This window comes from Lathamus discolor, chromosome 3 (genome assembly GCF_037157495.1).
Source record: "Lathamus discolor isolate bLatDis1 chromosome 3, bLatDis1.hap1, whole genome shotgun sequence".
In the NCBI taxonomy this organism is placed as follows: Eukaryota; Metazoa; Chordata; class Aves; order Psittaciformes; family Psittacidae; genus Lathamus; species Lathamus discolor.
Genome location: NC_088886.1, coordinates 108057139 through 108076663, shown reverse-complemented (window position 1 = coordinate 108076663; position 19525 = coordinate 108057139).

Sequence of the window (19525 nt, the reverse complement as noted above, 5' to 3'; positions counted from 1 at the left end):
GCTGAGAAAGAGTTGTACCTTTCAGTCAAGAAAGCATTCCTTGTTCAGGCACGTGCTTAAGTGCATGACGCTGAAGTTAGAAACGTCATGAACATAAGCAGAGACAACTGCATTCAGTTAATTCCTATTCAGGATAATCCTTAAAATACAAAATTACCTTCCTATATTGGAATTTATGTGTCTAAAGTCAGGCACTTGTGTAAGTAGCTTTCTAGATAGGAGGTGAAATAATGATTTCTAGATCTAAAGTCATCAAACATTTATTCTATTCTTTCATTCAAGTTCAAAATATGCTTCTTGGGAAACACCGTGCACAGTCAGACACAGTTCAGAGCACTATGCCAGGACTGTTTCTAGTGCATATGGGTGATGAAGCCAGTGAATTACAAAAATGGAATGTTTCTTAACATAATGTTTCAACTCTTCCAGAAATTATGTGCCTTTTTTTCTTTAGAAAGCAGTCTATTAAAAATGCATTAATATTAAGTAATCAAAGAGACATAAATTTTAGAAAGAATAGTTTAGGACAGATCATTATTTCCACTTCACAGTAATTCATTTGAGAAATGTTCCTAATTAATTTAACATTCATTTTTACTTGCTGAAAGATTAAACGGATTCATCTCTCTCTTGCTGCATAAGTTTAAATGAATCGCTTTAAATGCTCCTTATATTTATGGCAAACTATTTTGTCTGTTTGCTTTAGCAGAAAAAAGAACTTTTGTTTCTGTAGGAAAAGGAGCAAATGAAACCTGTGAAAGAGATGCAAACAGAACTGAGCAATGCGTCTTTTTTTTTTTTTATTAAGTGCAAACCTTTCTCTCTTGACCAATGGTTACCAGGAAAGTTTCTCAGGAAACTAAAACTGAAAAGGCAGGGCAAAGAGAGCTACTTACTACATTTTTGCCAAATACTTCTTAATTCCATTCTCGGAAATTAAAGTAGCTCCTGCTAAGACAATAGGCAAAAGGATTTAAAAACAGCACTTCAGAGGACTGGGATAAGAGGATATTACTCTGCTTAAAAATATTCCTGAAACTGGTATACATAGTGTGGACATTCCTTGATTCCAGAGCTGTTTCTCTGGCCTTTCCAATTTCACACTGACTCTTAAATAACTAAGGAGGAAACAGAACTGGTGGTCAATCCAGAATCTTAGAGGTAAAAAACCTACAATAGAGGTAAAAAACCCTACATATCCCCCCAAAGTCTGACAGAATTATGTTCAAAGCAGCACTGTATTATCACATTTATAGTGATTTATAGTGTTCTGAAAAACATATGTGTCATGGACTAATTTGTATTATTTATACAAGGAACCATGTCTTTACCCAAGCCAGTCTGGCCACTAACCCACTGCACACTTGTTTAATTTGCAGAATGATCATGACACTTCCTCATGAGGCAAAAATTGTACCTAGACAGTGGTTTGTTTTTTAAATTCAATGACTTAGAGCAGGATAAACAGAGGTTTTCATTCATCCCAGGTGTATGTCAACCATTACACTAGCAAGTCCTGGTCCATCTTTTAGTTTGTTTTGCTCAAAGGATCCTCAGATCCTTTTCAACACAGCAAAACGCAGTCTTCATAAACAGGCTTGGTTAACAATGTCTGTTTGGTGTATCTTCTGCCTGGCTGAAATGATATCACAGACTAAGCATACAAAGAACAGTGATGGTGTACTTCACTTAAGAGAACGCCTTCCCTCTCTCCATGTGCCCACTGGCATAGGTGTTACATTTACTCTCATCTTCAGCACCTAACACAAAAAGATTACGTTGACATTACTGCAGCCCTTGACTGAGGATCTGAAAGGCATAGATTCAGAACAGTTTGCTTTCCAAAGACCTGCTATTCGACTAAACAACTGCCAGTTCAACTCTGTTGTTTTGGGCAGGGAGGGGGCTGTTTAACACTACCTGGAGATCACTGAAACCTGTCACACACTACATTACAAGCTTGACCTCATAACTCAGGTTTCTGAGTTTTGTTTTCACTGTGAAATCAGGCATCACATTTCTGACATTTTCCCCAGAACTATGTGACAGAGGCTTGGAAATACAAAGTGAAAATTTGAGTTTTCTGAATAGTTCCAACCGTCCCAAGTTACTTATCCCACCTTCAATAAAATGAGCATTTGTCATGTCACAGTGAGTTGTTTTACTAAGTTAATTTATCAAAAGTTGCCTCAGCAAACTGAAGTAATTCCTTAGAAAATAAACAAATAGTTGGTGTTTTAAAGCATTTTAAAAGTATAGAAAACCTCATAATTTACTTCCAGGATTCATTTCAGGGCTTGCCTCAATTCAAGTCATAAAATGCTATTTGTAAAAATTAGAAAAACATATAATTTTATTAGGCATTAAATTAACTATATAAAAGAATGAGAAAACACTAGGTTATCTCCAATTTTTTTTTCCTCATAGACAGTGCTGCATTTAAACGAGCACTATAATTCTTGACTTTAATTCAAACAAACCTAATTGTGCATGGTTCACTTTTAACATGATAAAAACATAAAGCATATATCAATGGGCTTAATATTTAATGCACTACTTAACTGCGCTTTAAACTGAAGCAAAAAAGTATATAAAAAAGATTTGATGGGTTGCTTTGCTTCATAAATAACAATATCCTAGCCGACGATCATGGCAGATTTTGCAACAGTAAATTTTACTGGTTTAGCTAAATTTTTAATATTATTTTACTTCCTTGTTAATATTAAAAGCAACAGTGTGGCTACAGATAATTGGTCATGGCAAATATATGTCACTTCTAGATCTACTTGCAGTTAGATTAAATGTTAATATGTTACGGGAAACAATACAAAATGTGTCTACTACTATTTAACTCATCAGCATGAAACGTTAACATACCAAAACCGAATAAATAAATTTGAGAGGCGGCAATTTAACAGGTTGCCAATTCCATCATTTGTATTACCTTCTATTTGTGAAAATTAAAGAATGGAGAGGGCACCAGCAAGAACTAAGAATTAGATGCTAATTATATTCATTCAAGATTTCAAAATATTTTTTAACATGGAACTGGAAATACCCAGATTTTGTGCTGGCTCCATTTAATAAGAATGTGAAATTCACACTATTCTATGACAGTATATTTTAATCTTCCTTGATTCTCTATCTTCTGAGTCAGATTAAAATGCAGCTCAAAACAAGCACAAGCAATATGGGGGGAAGGAAAGTCATAGTTCTTGCATGATGCTATTTTCTTAACATTTTCAACAAAAGATCCTGACTATAGCTTCCTGAAATAACACTGTCAATTGTAAATTGCTCTAATTTGTTTTTCCAAGATAGAAAATGACTAAAAATTACACTTACAAATTTTGGGGGCACAGCTTTATTTGATTAAGCAATAGAACTGCTTTTTGAAGCTTTTCAGCCCCTGCATTTCAAAATCCAATGGAGTGATTCAGAACCTCTCTTCACTGAAGCTAATTGTTAAAACTGCCTACTACCTCCTACCCCAAACCTAAACAGTGGACAGAGCAAACCAGCCCCAGAGTCTCCAATGCACAGACCAGCCTCTTACAGTTTTAGAATACTATTGTCAGAGTGTAATTTTTTTATGCCATTAGACATCATTCTGTTACCATTCAAAGGGACAGCTATGCAGATGCATTTCCAGGTACTATTTTTCACATCCTCTTTTAGATGAGCCACAGTCATCACCATTCCTAACATAGCATGCAAAATATTTAGATATGATACACCAGCTGAACTAGGCCTCAAAGCTGGATTAAATCTGTTTCTCTAGAACATTCTGCACTGAGACACAATTATTACTGTTAGTGGCAACCACATTATTCCAGGCTATACCAATATTCTGCTGGGATGAACATAGAGCTAAGTTAGATCAAAGGTATCCTCTGGATACTTTGTGATATATGAAGCATAGGTAAGACTTTCTGTAAATGTATCACAGCACCTGCCAAACTGTGCTTTGAGCATTTTTTGGATTCTTTTGACCTCAGGACTGAGGTTTCTTGAATGAAGATTCCTGGTTTCTTAGAAAACCCTATCATAGTATTCCACATTTACAGGTATCATCACACAGCAAGACTCAAAGTGATACTAGGCATGTGCTAGTCAAATTATGAAGCCAAGTAATTTTTAGCCACCTTCCTGGCTACCAAATAAGCTTAATCACCTGAAACTATCTGCAATGTCTTCTACCACATTAACCTCTCCTGCTAAGTTTACAGTTCTTGTTTACAGTTCTTCCCTGGAAAAACTGGAGTCATCCATCTTTCTCTTCATTATTGTTCTTGTCCTCAAATCAAAGCTTAATCCACTCAGACACTAGCATTTGCTAAATTTCCATCACAACTGACATGATTTGGAGACACACACAAGTGCTGAACAAAGATTAACATTGTCAACACTCCAACTTAGCTACTGAGTCCAAGCTCGTGTTGAGATACTGAACACAAATATTTGTTTTACCTTCCTAAGACCATTTGCCAGACTTCTTGATGAAAAAGTTCCTGCCTTCAGCAGTGCCCTTAAAGATTTCTTCCCTGTATATGTTGGGGTTTTTTTTAACTCTCCCCGTCACCCCCTTTTTTTTGGCTCTACATGTAAGCAAAATATCCTTTCTTTTCCCTCCCGCTAACATGAATGAACCCATTTGGCTGGTTCTCCTTCTTTATTCATGAAACAGCCAAACTTAACACACACAACTGTTAGTTTTATTCTTCACTTAGGAAGGCTTTCTTGAAGGAACTGAGATTTTTCAGCCACTGTCTTCTAGTCTGTTGAAAATTTACCTACTTTCTTTGAAGTTAAACGCACCAGCCCAAGCTCCACATACTTATCTTCTACCCACAATACCCCTCCCCGTGTTAATACTGCCATTGCTGCAGAAGCCTAGTAGATGGCAGCAGTGTCCAACCTAATAACAATAATAACAAAAAATATCCCAAAACATCCAACTCAAAGTCTCTTCCTTCCAGCCTTCTGTTGATGCTAGCCTAATTCTCTTTGCCTATACTTCTGGAATTCCTAATAACAAAATGTTGTAAGGTATTTTACATAGTCCTTTGCACTCTTCATACCTTTTTCAAGATGCTGCATTTGTTTAAGAGCTTTGTGTGCCATTTTCTGTGGACTTGCATCTTAACTTACACAAACAAGCCAGAGGAAGATAGACATTATTCTGGATTTTTTGTCAAAATATACCTTTCATTAGCTTCTGAGCTGGTAAATTTCTTCCTTGATAAATTCTAAATCCTTTGGTGAGGAACAATTCTTTTTCTTCCAATACTAAAATTCTTGTCCCAGGTCTCAATAGTTTTACAGGCTTGTTCTGGGACTTCAGTTAGCCCACTCAGATTAGTGTCTGCAGCAGGTCTCACTCTGATAAAAAGCATGCCTGATTTTGGATTTGAAAACCTAATTCTGACTAATAAGCTTTATGACTTCTTATTACAAAGAATCTAGTGAGAATTCAGAAGCCCCAATGGAAGACATATTACAGAAAAGACAGTCTGTGCCCCACTGCATTCGCAAGATTACACCACCAGCACAGACCCAGCAATGATTTCAGGTTCTCAGATCTCACTGAAGACAGACATTACACACCACTTTGCCTCTGAGGGTCTGCATTGCAGCTTCCAAATGCAATAAGATGATTTCTTTTCCCTACGGAAATGCACAGTCAGCACTTCACTTGATTGCAAATTTGAAGACCTTGAACAATACTCAGGCAAACCTAGCCACAGCTTCAGTAGTCAATAACAAATTTGACTGGGAAGCAAGCAAGTTCAACTGCCCAGAGCTGCAAGCGTGATCAAGCCACTCTTGCTTCTCCAGTACCTGTGGTGTTGGGAGTACGGATTGCTGTGTCTAAATGATAAGCAAAACCTGGATAATACTAATGCATACAGAACTGAGACTTCCACATTACACTCTAGAACCAAAACATTCAAGTGCAGCAATACATAAATGCATGGGCCAACTTCACCCCATAGAACTTCCCATCTATACCCACATTTATTCAAAACCCCAAAAAGTCATACCATTGATGATAAATCAGTAGTTTTGCAGTCAATTTTCTTTTCCATTGTAACATCAAGATGCCCAACAAGCAGATAAACTACCCATCACACTAGGTCACAGCTATTCAACTAGTCTCTTTCAAGGTCCAAATTGTTAATTTCTAACAAGGTCTACTCAACAGGAAATCGCCTGTGAGCTCAAGCTCTCCTATGCTCGGAGCTGAAAACAAGGGCAGTGCACTACAGCCAATCTCCAAGAGACCAAGGGAGTAATAAGAAACCTGAGGGTTTTTTTTCATTTGAGATCACTGTACAGGTTTACTTTATAGTCAAGGCAGAGTAACAAGTAGTTTTAGAGTTTGGATACCGTGAAGTATTTTAATTTGCAGTTATAAAAATCAACAAGGATCTATTTCTCTCCACTACAATAACAGGAAATGAAAGCCACTAACTCAGACTCTGGTGAAGGTGCTTAAAGTGAAATAGGATGAAACCTAGACAAGTCAAGATCTAGAAATTATTAATGTGGCTTGGATCTAGACCAGACCCTATTCTTCAGTCATTTCTCCAGTAGCCATTACAAATATGTTTAAACACCTACACGCATTTTAATATGGTATATCCCAGGTCTAATTTTTCTCTCCCTGTCCATTTAATTCACTGACATGAATAACAGCTGCATGTGTGTGTATGCACAGAACTGACTCCAGGCATCTTTACAGCTTGATTTATTTTTTTTTTAAACATAATTGGGAAAGAACATTGAAATGCTTCATTTGAGTGTTTCGGGAGAAATGTTTGATGGTGACTAACGCACAAAATTTACCTTTAGAAAACTAGTATCCAGGCACTGCAATTATCAAAATATTTGCAGAAATCACAATAGAAAGAAAAATAAGATTATACATGGTTTGTTTGGGGATTTTTTTTTTTTTGCCTTTTTTTTTTTTTTTTTGAACCACAGTTTTGGATATGCTTCAGTTTATGAACCAAATAAAAAACTATCTGCAGCTGAGTGAACCACAACTATATGCATCTTTTCAAGTCGAGCAGGCAAACCTGGAGGCTGCAATTTTAAGTTATTTACTTTTTTCTTTGTGACAAACCATCTGTAAACATTAAACAATATAATTCCAGTCAAACAGTTAAATTCCTTTGTCACATTTCTATTTGGTAGTGCATTTACGTAGAGCTTAGTTTTGTTAATCTTAAAAGTCTACAAAACTTTAAATTCTCAAAACACAGTAAAGGCCACACACACGACAAGCTGTGTCCTGCGCTGTTTACAACTGTTTGCCTTAGGGTAAAAAAAAGGATCTGGCACACAAGATGAAATCAAAGCTTTTAGAAAGAGTCTCTTACACTGAAACGAAGAATTAAAACTTTGAGACTGACTAGAAGGCTCAGAGAAGGGAAACAAAGCGGAAGGCAAAAGTCTTTGTAGAGCTGTAGTGAAATCATTCCACCAAGATCCCCCCCCACCCCCCACCCCCACCCCTAAAAATACTAAGCATGCACAGGCTTAGCAAACCTTAAAATTTTGAAATAAGGCTGAAGTTTCAATAGGTTGGAGAGAGCATTTCTTTTACATTGCTGCTGTTAGGAAAAAAAAAAAAATAAAAGGAAAAAAAAGCCACACTGACTGCTCTCAGCTGGAGCTTTCCATTATAAACATAAAGATGATAATTCCAAAAGCTGCAGAGTTGCAAAAATTCTGAATAGCTTAAAAGTTCAAGTGTGTCATGGGAAGTGGACTCCAACAGGATTATCTCCAACCCCTATTCAAATGTAGAAGTTATCCCTGCTCTAGAAGTCCATTTGAACAAGCTTGCTGTGAAGAAGAGTCTTACATTGTAAGAACATGAAAGATAATTGCAGCTGAACTTAAAATCATGCACTAAAGAAACTGATCGCAAAGAACTTTGGTGATCAATATGAAGACATCTTAAAAAGTAGGGTTTTGCACTGTACAGCACAAGAGACATCTTGTTTTACTTGAAGAAATCTTCTGTTAATATAGTACAGAAGATTCTATGAATAGATGCCTACCAGTTTCCACACAAATTTGAATGACCCAGCAGAAAAGATAGGTTAACCTGAAGTCCACAGCCCCAGCTCTGAAAGGTTGCATTAAATCACACAGCCCTACACTTTCCCCTTGGCTGTAAAGAATATTGATGCATTCTTATCCTCTGGGAAGATTCGATAAAAAACCGAAGTGACCAAAATACTGAGATATAAATTCCCAAAGTGAATTCAGAGAAAAGGCTCCAGTAGTAACCTTAACCAATCTTACAAAGGAGACACAATACCATTTTTCATCACAAAACTGTCTGACAATAAGCAACACAACCATACCTAATATAACCAAGGTAATATTGAAAGATATTCGTGATTTGTAATTAAATCAGATTATATATGTACAAAACAAATACTTCATTAAATACATCTATTGTTTAATACTTAATCCTGCTTATAAATTCACATATTTATGTTTGCCCATAGAACACACTACACATTCTCCTGCTGCAGAGGACTCCCTAAGTAAAGGAGAGACCACATACAGATTACTCTGTATCAATAAGTTTCTCTTCCAACACAGCAATTACAACTAATTCAGCACTTGCATGTCCTTCCCTACAATAGGCTCAGGTTCAGAAATTCACAGGTAAGTTGGTAGGCTTCAGAAACTAAATCCTCCACTGAGTTGTGTTCTGCCACCAAAATAGAAAAAAAAAAAAAAACAAACAAAAAAAAAACCACACAACAAAAACCAAACAAACCCAAACAAAAACCCAACAAGAAATTGAAACGAAAGGGGGAAACCAAAGAGGCAAGAATCTTTTGCATTAGCCAGAGAAAGTGGGATCTAAGTACTCATCTGGCCTAATAGCAGTGTTTCAAAATGGCAGCTAGAAGGAATGGAGTATAGACAAGAGCAAACCATGTTCCCATCACTGGATAAATCCAGGTTTTGTTTAGAGTTGTTACTGGGGTGTATGTTCATTCATGTAACTTAAATTAAAAATCACCCAAACCCAACCAACCAAAAAAAATAAACCCAACAACCCAACACTGCCTGCAATAGCAGTAGAAAACAATCCCAGTGATACTGAGAGTAAAGGAAGCTACTGCTACTCCAGTTGGAAAGGAACTACAACGATCATTTAGTCCAACCTGACCCAGCCTGACCAATTCAGAGCTGACCAACTTTAAGCATGTCATTAGTGGCATTGTCTAAAATCCTCTTGAACACTGACAGGAAATAGGTTTCTTCTTCAAGAAGGAGGGAAAAATGCTGATCTTGCATAGATCATTGCCCTCAAATCCAGTTCTTTCTAGTGAGACATCTGAAACACAAGGAACAGGATCCCAAGTTTCTCCTCTATAGAAGACATTTGTATTTACATTTATTAGGAGTGAGAAAACGCATGTCAGATTAACCGATAACAAGGTAAGATGCTGTCTAAAGTAAGCGCTATAATAATCACCGTTTTCCTGAAAGTTACTGGAGGAAGACATTTTCAATCTGACACAAGACACCTAATTAAGCCAATATATTTTCAACAGCTGATATCAACTGTCCACAAAGACCACGCAGACTTTAAATGCAGCGGAAGGCTGGTGAAGTAAGAAGTGAGCCCCAGACATACAGACATAACCCATTGTTATGCAGGTGTCTGTGGCGTTTACATGCTACAGAAGTTTGCACCAAATCCATTATTATATGATATCAGAAAGCTCCTCAATACCCTGACAATCCTCCACTGGTTCTCCCTGAAATGGCACTGCAAAGATGGAAACAAATCTTACATCTGGCCAAGCTTCCTCTTGTAGGCTTCTTCTTGTAACTTACCTGATACACCACAGGCAAGTTCCTGAGGCATCTGCATTTGTGCAAAAATCCCCAAAGGATTTCCAACCAAGGAAATCTATACTTTGAGACACTTAAAAGTCACTGAATTTGCACGGTTGTTAGAGAAATGCAGTCTTAACATCCAAAGAAAATTATTTTTGGAATACAGTTTTGAAAGGAATTGCTGCACTTTGGAAATCTGTCTTTGTAATGCAGTAGTAAGAAAATGTGTTTCTTCTGTAAATATGTATCAGACAGAGTATATACTGAAAGCACCCATATTTCCTTAGAAAGAATACCACCACAAAATTTTGTGCATTTTAATTCGACAAGGACTCAAGCCCGCGTAGTCTGAAATTCACAATCACTCCAAATTAAGGATAACATGTGGCACAGCTTTGCACCATGCCACTTTCTAAAGCCCCATCTGCAAATCCTTTATTGCTACATTTGAGTTAATTTTTTTCTTCCAGAGTCAGAAGAGAGAAACAAATATTGTGCCATTGAACCAGATTCAGGAACTGCTACCACCCTTTGCAGTACTTCACCTAAAGTTAGCCCAGGAACAGCCTGCTGCCTGCCCACTGCACAGAGCTACACCTGTAGCACGACACTAACACGCAAGGTTTAAGCTTGGTGACGTCCCTTGTTCTGGGTTTTAACAAATAAAAACCAGCACAACTGCACCAGTTTGTACTTTTACAGCAAGGTGCATAAGAAAGACTTTCCTCTCAGTACTGAGTATGCCAGCATCAGTGTGATGAACACCAGTCCCTACAGCGCTAACAAAACCAGAGAAACTGAGGTGGAACTCAAGGTTTCACTAAGTAATAGAACAAAAGTAACAGTAACTACAGTAAAACAGTGAATGCAAACAATAGCTAAAAGCAACTGTTTTTTGACTTCCATTATGTATATCTTTGCATAAAGTATGTTGATAGCGAATTACCTCAATGACGGTAAATGTGCTTCACGAAGTACCAAGACCCTGAGAAAACGCTACCCTTGAAAATGCCATCCCTCTTTATTTCATTTGCCATTCCAGCTGTCCTTCCTCATCAGCACAGACACTGATGCTCTCTGATAGGCATTGTTATACAAATGTTCTTATAATACAGGGTAGATGCACTTTGCTAATCAAGAATTGTCATCATAGTACTCTGGGACTTCAAGGGAAAGATGCAAAGCAAAATGGGTGCAGACATCTCAGTTCTGATGCCCATGGAAACTCATGGCAGGGTGATAGCCAGAGCACCAAACTCCACATATACACAGCTCCATATGAGAAAGAAAACAGTCATAGATATTTCAGAGAGCAAATTCGCTATTTTGTCACACTCAAAGCACAGACTGGGAAAAATACTTTGAAAAGACAGTATATGAAATCATCTCAGTCTTCAAAGATACACTTAAGATCTTTTCTGGTACACAGCTACTCTTCACTTTAATCCTGCAAGTAATTTAACTTTTCTTCAATGGATTTTGCTGCCCCCTCCATTTTGAGGTAACATTACCGGACTGTTACAAGTCTGAAAGAACACACCTGATTAAAAATAATAAATAAATAAATAAATAAATAAATCACCCACAACCTCTGTTATTTCCTGCACAGTGATTTAACATCCTGACTGCCTCCAAATATTTCTATTGCTATTAACATCTGCATGTCCACTTTTAAATACAATCCTACAATAATGAAAATAGTTATTTTCCATCATTATTGTCAAGTTTCATCACCATCATTCTTACTGGCAGTTTGGGGTAGAAAAGATAGAGTATCTGTTCTCAACTGCCCTGGCCTCATCCCTAATAAAATTCAGTTCAGTCTTCATTAAAATTACATCAGTGTATAGAAGGTCAATACATGGTGAGCTCCAATTGTTTCCTGGATGAAAACTAATTTTCCAGTTATTGTCAAAGATAAATTATACATGAGTATAATCAAAGCTAATTGAAGAACACTGCATGGTTTGAGATCATTAAAATCCTCACAAATGCCAATATTAAACGTACGGTTCAGTCCTCTAAGAAAAAAAAAAAAAAAAGAAAAAAGAAAAAAGAAAATCTTTTACTTTGCAAACAACTATCAACAAAAGTGGGAATTCTTCAAAGCTAAATTAATAATGCTCAGAGCAATTTGTACGGTTACCTAGAGGTAGCACATTAATTAGTCCCCCTTTCTTAAAACATTGTGCTTTCAAACCTGTTGGTGTCCCGGGTTTAGCAGTAGCAGCCATTTTTCTCCTTCTTAGTAGCTGGTGCAGCGCTGCGCTTTTGACTTTTGGCCTGGGAACAGCACTGATAACACTGATGTTTTTAGTTACTGCTCAAATGTTTAGACTGACCAAGGACTTTGTGAGCCTCAAGCTCTGCCAGGGAGGAGGGGAAGCCAGGAGGAAGCAGAGACAGGACACCTGACCCAAACTAGCCAAAGAGGTATTCCATACCACAGCACGTCATGCCCAAGATGTAACTGAGTTACCCGGAAGGGCTAGGGACTGCAGGGTTGAATGAGGTATTGGTTGGTGCTCGGTCAGGCAGGGTGGGGCGAGTTATCGGTTGGCGGGTGGTGAGGTGTTGTATTTTCTTCCCTTGTTATTTCCTTTATCATTATTATTATTGGTGGTAGCAGCAGTGATTTGTGTTATACCTTAGTTACTAAACTGTTCTTATTTCAACCCATGGGAGCTGCATTCTTCTGATTCTCCTCCCCATCCCTCTGGGAGCAGGTGGAGGGCAAGAAGGGGTGGGGTCGGGTGAGAGAGAGCTTGCGTGGCTTGCTTGATGACAGGGTTTAAACTGCGAGAGTTGGCTTAACCAATATTCTAAATTTCAAATGAAATATTGGTCATACAAAAGTCACCAGGATCCATTTCATTAACAGCTCCTCAGGATACCATGTGCTGGTCACATAAAAACTAAGAAAATATTTAAGCAAAACTCACACCACTCCCCCATGAATACATACAAGCTTGTAACTTGTGGTTCAACTAAAGCAGCCCACCAGCAAATCAAGCAAAATGTTAAACTGAAGATTTTCAATGGCAAACCTGCCAAATCTCTCAGAAATTTGTTCCTCGGTTATCTTTTCTTCAAATACTTTGCATCCTAACAATGGAATAAATTTAGCCTGGTTTTACAGCAGTTTGATCTCCTCAGATCTTTTCTGTGAGACTCAACACATTTCTCCTCTCCCTGAAATCACTTACCTACCCATTATGACCTCTGAGAAAACAAGGTAGCCCTTTAAAATTATCTATCAGAAATTAAGCAGGTTTGGCATTATCTTTGTTTTGCCATTCACTTTGTCATGCCTTACAGGTTGATCCAAATGCTACGGAAAAGTGACTATATCACTGAGTATCAATAGTGAACTTGCCTAGAGGAAACACAAACTGTGTTAAATCACACTTTCTTTTGTAATGTAAAAAAACCCCCAATAATCACCAATTTGGCCACAAAGCATTGTTTAAGCCTTATTTTGTCTCCTTAGAACCCTGCTTTTAGGAATAGCCAAATGTTTCCAAGTAGCTTCAAGCATTAGCTCCTATTTTCAAAAATAAATGGGTGCATGCCTGACTTTCCCTGACAACCTTCACACCTTTCTCCTCTAAAGCCCAGTCTGGCTTTCATATAACACAAGCATCACAAAAAACCCAGAGATACAGCAACAATCAGTCCAGGTCCTCCATATCAATGCACCTTTGGTTTTGAAGGCAAGACAGAACTTTCATTTCCACTCCAGGATTGCTTCCAGAGGTGCAGCAAGGAATTGTTGCCTGAAGAGAGCTCACTCCCAGCGCCACCCCAACACAAGCTTCACTCCTGACAGAATGGCGTTCATCTCCTGGGAAATCCATTAACTGTGTGTGCAACAGGGCCTCATCAGGCATGGAGAAAATAGTCCGTGATGGTTTCTAGAACATCGTTTCCACTGGTCTTTACACAAACTGTGCTTTACAGATGCCTGGCAGTACCATATGTGAGTGATGGCTGGGTGTTTCCTGACTGGGAGCTACAAACACGGAATGCCAGGTGAACTCAGGAAGCCAGTGGAGCAGGAGAGCTGCACACCCACACATGACAGCATGCCCGCAAAGCTTCATAGTGTTATGCACCATGTGTTATAATCCCACTAAAAATAGTTCAGGAGCACTCACAACCAAACAAAAGCATATGTACTCATCACATCCTGCATGACTTTACAGTAAATTCCAATAGCTTTACCAGATTCTGACATTCTGCAGGTTTTTCCTCTCAATAACTATTTGAATTAAAAAGAGAAGTTTCACAATATAGTAATCAGAGTTCGCTTATGGTTACATGCTGTTAGCGAAGAGTTGATTCAACCTGATTTCTGAATCATAAAAATACCACTTTCCGAAACAGCATATCAGCATACAAATGAAAAAGAATGAAAAAAGGTCTATTTCCTTTACAAATACCAAAGTAAAGAAACCTTTTTTCACAGTAGTTTCTCTCTGAAGTTCTTGTTCTAGAAGAATCTTTTTTATAATAAATGTCATATATAAAACATTGCTTTTGCTGAAAAGCCAATACTTCAAGCCTCTTATCACCTGCAGTTACTTCCAGAGGTATAATTAATACTTAATCACAACTGTGGTTTTCATAGACAATGATGACTAGTATGCTTTTGCTGAGATAAAAATAAAGTATCTATTCTCACTTTATACATGAATATCTGCCTCTTCTAAATTATTAGGAATTTGAGCAACTACACCTAACCCAAACATGGATATTTGCAAAACTGAGCCTTCATTTATATTAGTGGTTCTTCATCCACAAGGAATTACAACAAGGAAGCAAGTCTGTAAAGTCTGTTTTCTGCAACACAGGAAATAAATATGTAATTAAACTAAAATAAAATATTCCATGAAGCACCAGTTGTTGTTGTCAGCTGTTATTCAGTACAAAAAGTGTAATGAATAACTGTCTTTTACAAGCATTTCTAAGTTAACAACAAAATCTGCAGATTAGAACTACTGCAGAATACTCAAATAGGAAAAGCATTTCTGCCATTTTAAACAGCAATGTATATCCTGATAAAGTAGCTTTACGGGGGGGGGGGGCGGGGAGGGAGGGGCAATTAAAATTAGCATCATAGGGCACAATGTGGTGGCAATAGAAACCTAATGCTACCTGATGAGCAGAAGGAAGCCTTTAATAAGGTCAAGGATTTTCCTTCCTCTGCAGGTCCATTCACAAAGCTACTAAACAGGGTATTTCATCTGAATCCTGAAGGAAGACTTCCTGTTTGGGGGATACCAGTCTTATTCCATTGGTCATGCTTATAATTGTGGTAGTCACAGTCAATTAGCTGTGGCTTGATTATTTGTTTATTGGTGCTACAATGAAACCCTATACCAGTTTTCTTTATAAGAGGGCAAAGATTATAAAATTCACAACTAATAAAGGGCAAGAGACCCAAAGAATATTACTGACCATTACTGCGGAGAAAATTGACTCTCACTTAATGACTGAGCTCAACTTTGACCAGGCAGCGGATAGAAAAAAAGTGGAAAGGGAAACGAGATATTTAATAGCTCGAGTGTTTACTGTATCAGAACAAGGAGAGATATTTGGTATACCAGTGAAATACAAGTACTCAGAAAAAAAAAAAAAATGAAATTTTTGGAAATATTTTTTGTTATAATTCAGTCTCATAGCAGTAAGTTTAAAAGCGGGTGTTTGCTATATATAAAGTGCTGGAATTTCTAATTCCAAGTAAACAGACTTTACGGCACTGCTTAAATCCTTTTTAGTTTCCATAATTCTTTGATATATCTAGCAATATTTCTTTCAACTTCTGATCAATCTCAGATAATTCTCCTTATGTCTTATCACAGTTTACTGCATAAAGCCATACTGGATATTCTGTCATAGGTACATTTAATGAGTATTTTGTTAACAGGTCAAAGTACTTTTCTATGCCTGGTTAAAACATGGCTTGTGATTTAGAGGCCAGCCATCAAAACATTGCAAGGATATATGATGAAAACCTTCAGTCATGTGGTGCAGAATTGTATACAGGCGTGAAAGGCTACAAACCAAGTCATGTTGACTTCTTACAGCAAAATAATGTCAGCCAAGAGCAAATGCAGAGAATGCAAGGAGCTCTGTTTGTAATAACTAGGGCTGCTGCCTTTAAAAAAAAACAACGAAACAAACCAACTTCTGTCAAAAACAAAACAAAACAACAAGCCATACACAAAAATAAATCCTCATACATCATTAAATCAGAATTAATTCATCCGTGCCACAAGAAAATAGACGGGTTACCCTGAACATATATGGAACTTTTCTAGCCCCATAAGTACAATTCAGTGCTAGTGAACAAGTGTCAGATGCAGCTGGGTCTTTTTTTAGTGCCTTTCCCACCTTATCTGAGACAGAAAAATCTAATAGATGAACAACATCTCTCCACACCAATCATCTCATTTAATTTCATCTTGGTGTCACACAGTAATTCAAACATGTTTAAAAAGTCACCAAGTTCATGTCCTTGTAGCTAGTTTTATTCCTATAGGTTTTTACTTGTTAACATTTTTAAAAGCAGAATTTCTTGTACAACTAATAAAACCATTTTGATTCCATGTGATGTAAGTTCATATACATATTCTCTCAAAAGCATTTTGGTAATTCTGTTAATAAGAACATGTACATTAATTCCAGTTATTTTTTATAACCAATGATCTGATTTATGCTAGTTTGGCCTTTGAAACATTCAAGACTTTTTTTTGTACCATAAAAACTTCTTAATTAAGAAGAGTAATAACATTTATGTAAGCAAATATCAGGGTTAATTTTTTTCCTGAGATTGTTCTGTTTTCTTTTTTAAATTCTGGTTGTAAACTAATATAGCACTTGCTTTTTATTGGTCTGTCAAATATTCAAGTTTTACAATACTTTTCAGAGGTGATAATCAACAGTACATCAGCTCGGCTATCTACTTCATTTATTAGTGTTCATTTGTAATTCTGTTCTCATCAATAAATTTGTGTATTTCTAAGCATTATCACATTTTATTTTCCCCAGTATTTTATAGTTCCCTCTGTTTTCCCAATATTGTTTATTACTATATAGTACTTCAGCCCTTTGGAAAGAACATTAATTATACCTCTCTTCTGAGCTGAAATGCCCTCATCTGCATTCCTGTTTCCTCTAAGCAGTGCTTCACAGTATAAAATGATAAGACAAAGACCTTATCCGTTGTAAAGTTTTTGACTAGCATTAATCAACAAACAAGTTGACATGTGATGTAAAATATATAGCATTGATAATATTGATCCTGAAAAGAGACCACTGAAACATACATATATATATAAAAGCTCATATTTTGCTGTATAGAGATACTCAGAATAAAAAGAAAAAAATTTGCAATTGGTACCAGAATATATATTATTTCCCTTTTTCTGCTATCTTCCAGTTTCCCACCTCTCAGACACACTGTGCCAATGAAGACAAAGGAAAATGTCATAATTAACAGCAGAATATCATTATGCTGTTAAAGTTTTAGGCACTACAACTGCTGCATAGTACTGTAACTTTTGCTTTAACAATGCTGCATGCTTAGTATGCAGTGAGTTTTCATACAACACTCTTAGTATCTTCTAGGGTTCCAGCAACACGTGAACACAGCCTATCCTGTCCTAGAAAGATTTCTCTCAGTTTTTCTAATCGCATTAGACTTTTATATAAAGTCTTTCCAAGTGGCATACAAACTCCAGGATTGCCCTCTTTTTTGCAGATTGATTAATAGCTTAATGCATGCTTTGTTTTCATTTTATTTTGGTTGCTGCCTCATTGATAGCCCTGATTCAAACCAAAGGGATTGAGCACTCCTTTGTCTATTCAGAGCTAGACGTACAAATGTTACCATCCGTCAGCATAAATCTGCATGAGACTAGTTTTGCTCTGTGGTCAGGCAGCCTTTTCAGCTTTACTATTGTAATAGTAAGAAATGAAGTAGTAATATAATTCTCCCGGCGGACTTTTCACTTCCACAAAGGTGTCTTCACCCTCACCCCGCCCTTACAGCAGCCGGATGCATTCCTCATTCTCATAACCTCCCCCTGCCAAGACACACATGGAGAGCACTTCTGTGTTCCTCCTGCTACCATTCACAGCTCCTGCTCCCTTTTATTGCATCACTCCTCAGAGGTACATTCAAGAGCCTCCCCTTCTGACTTTCAGTCTGGTCCTTCCTCTCCTCCATAATACCTCACTTCCATAAACACTGACTTCTGTGTCAGCCTATTATAGGCTCTAGTGTAAAACCAACAATGTAAGTAAATAACATAGAGGCTTATTCTGAGAAACCTTTTGTCTTTCTTCCCACCTGTGGCTCTGGGCCCCTTACACAAGGTCTAGAGAAACCCAGGAAGAAGCAGGCAGGCTCTTCAATTGTTACATAAAACCATTCTGTTTTAATTAAGAACACTAAGACCAATGCATATTCTCTGGATAGGTTGAAGTAACCTGGATGAAGCTCCTTAAATCTCTGTACATACAAATGCTTTGAGATGCTTTTTGTGAAGCTCACTAACAATCCACAGATTCAACTGTGAAATAATAGCATGGCAGAATTTCCCCTAACCATTCCTACTGATATACACTACACAATGCTGTATTCCACTCAAGGAGAGCTTGGAATACTACATAGCAGTCATTTGTTTCTAGAAAAATTACATAGCAGTTTTCAGAACAGATGGGAGTTTGAGAAGTTAAGCAGGTATAGATTTGTAAAGTTAGCTCCTGACCTCATTCATTTAATAAAAAAATTCCCACTTCTTAAAATAGGAAATCACTTAATGCACAATATCTGTGACTTCAGATCTCCTTTCTGTCTGCAGCACATCTTGACTTGTTTGTACTAGTCTGTTTATTTCACCTGTGCTGCAGTGATAATTGATGCAATTGTCGCACTGGGAAGCAACAGCATAGGGAGGAGTGCTCAGAGGAAAATAAACTCACTCATTCTATCTCCTCAGAGGTATTAGGATGTTGTTGAATGAAGGAATAGATTTGCCCAAGATTGTCTTCCTTTCCTTCCCAGCATTTGGATTATAAACATTTATTCTCATACAAGATATATCTGTATACACTGAACCTCTTACAATGTGTTTGTATTTCAAATATTCCACTTCCATGTGTTTTGTCTACATCATGTGCTGGTTTTCCGAGTCACAGATTAACTGGCCCATATGACAGGGAAAGGAATGACAGGCCAGAAGCTCTCAGATGTCTCATTTGGATTCCCTCTGACCTCAGCATAGTTAGCTCCTGTGATTCTGAGAGAAAATAAGTTTTTGCATTTTGCTTTTTGATTTTGCTGAAAGTTAATAAGCAAGTGCATAAGAAGGAACTAAATCAAGTTTTTGTTATGCTAGACTGACTAAAATTGAACACTATTCATCAAATCAAGGTTTTAACTGAAGCCATAACCAACTAATGACTTAACAATAATGTGGACTGGAGTCAGCATTTGATCAAATCAACAGGGGAATGAGTAAAATGGGAATCATGAAGGGTCTGGCATTTAAAAAACACCCACTACAGAAAATAATGGAGCTAATAAGCTTTGCCAGCTCATTTGTTTGAGAAAAGAGCCACCTCCTTCAGGACC